This window comes from Tupaia chinensis, unplaced genomic scaffold (assembly GCF_000334495.1).
Source record: "Tupaia chinensis unplaced genomic scaffold, TupChi_1.0 Scaffold000407_4, whole genome shotgun sequence".
NCBI lineage: Eukaryota > Metazoa > Chordata > Mammalia > Scandentia > Tupaiidae > Tupaia > Tupaia belangeri.
The window spans coordinates 2,887,398-2,888,507 of record NW_006159912.1 but is presented as its reverse complement, the minus strand read 5'-3'; the positions used below and the strand labels follow the sequence as shown (position 1 = coordinate 2,888,507).

At 40.9% G+C, this 1,110-nt stretch overlaps 1 pseudogene; it reads right to left on the bottom strand.

Annotated features, from left to right (window-relative positions):
- Window positions 1–603: 603 nt before the first annotated feature.
- Window positions 604–1,110, bottom strand: part of LOC102487287 (AP-3 complex subunit mu-1-like) — a 1,248-nt pseudogene continuing 741 nt past the window's right edge.

Below are 1,110 nucleotides of genomic sequence, written 5' to 3'. Positions count from 1 at the left end.
CTCTTGCGACACAGGTGCATGGGTTATCTTTTTAGTTCCTTGTCCACATTCCGTTTGTTGAGTTCCTGGAGGTCTGCATAATTAAGTCTGTCGAAACGCGGGGCAGTTTATCACAAGGGCAGGCCGGCAATAGTACAGAAGCGAAAAGGCAAAGGTTAAATTTTATCTTTACAGAGCAGAAAGGCACAGTTTAAATTTATTCTTACAAACTCACACCGGGTGCGTGTGCGTGCATGCCCAAGATCACAAGAGGAGAATGGAGGAGAAGGGATTGAGGCATGGCCATCCCCCTTGAGGGGTGATTTCTCACTTTCTGTCTCTGTCTGTCTTTCGAAAGCCCCGATAGCAAAAATCCAAAAAAAAAAAAAAAAAAAAAAAAGGAAATCACCTCCAAAATCTTCATAAGTGAAAAGCTACAAAATAAGCTTAGCTAAAGCTCCTTAGGAACCCTGCATTGATTACTAAGCAGCTGTGTTAACTGGTGTGTAACTCCACACAAATGCTTTAACTAGAATCTGAATTCCTTCTCGCTTTGCACCTAATAAGCATACATTGTAATGACACTTGGACAACGAACTGAACTTGAGGAATTTTGGCCTCTTCTCATGTCCTCACTTGGAACTTTCCAACTTTCATGACATATTTGACTCCTTTCAATGGCTCATATTTCTCCCCATACATTTCCAAGGGGTTTACTTTTCAGCCTGAAATAGCAAGCTGCTGAATCTTGAGCTGAATGTTGAGGCTTGGATTCCCTTCTGGCTTAGGTGCTCCAGACTGTAAATTTACCAGTCCTTTAATGCTTGGGAGCTTTTGTGGAGTAATTTTTCCCATGTTGCATGTTAGGTTCTTGGTGACTATATCGGATGTATAGCTGTCCTTTGTTGGTGTCAGGTTCATATTCAGCATGACTTTTGGCATGTGAACTTAATTCCTTCAATAGTTTTCCCCATATTTTGCTTTGGTCCAATTGTTATATCAAATCTCCCACGAGAACTGTTCTCTTTAAAGCTGATACTATGTCTCACATATACTGGTATTGCCACTAGATTTTGTGAGCTGACATGGTATGGTATGAGTCGGAAACTTCCATCTGGAAGAATAAATGAT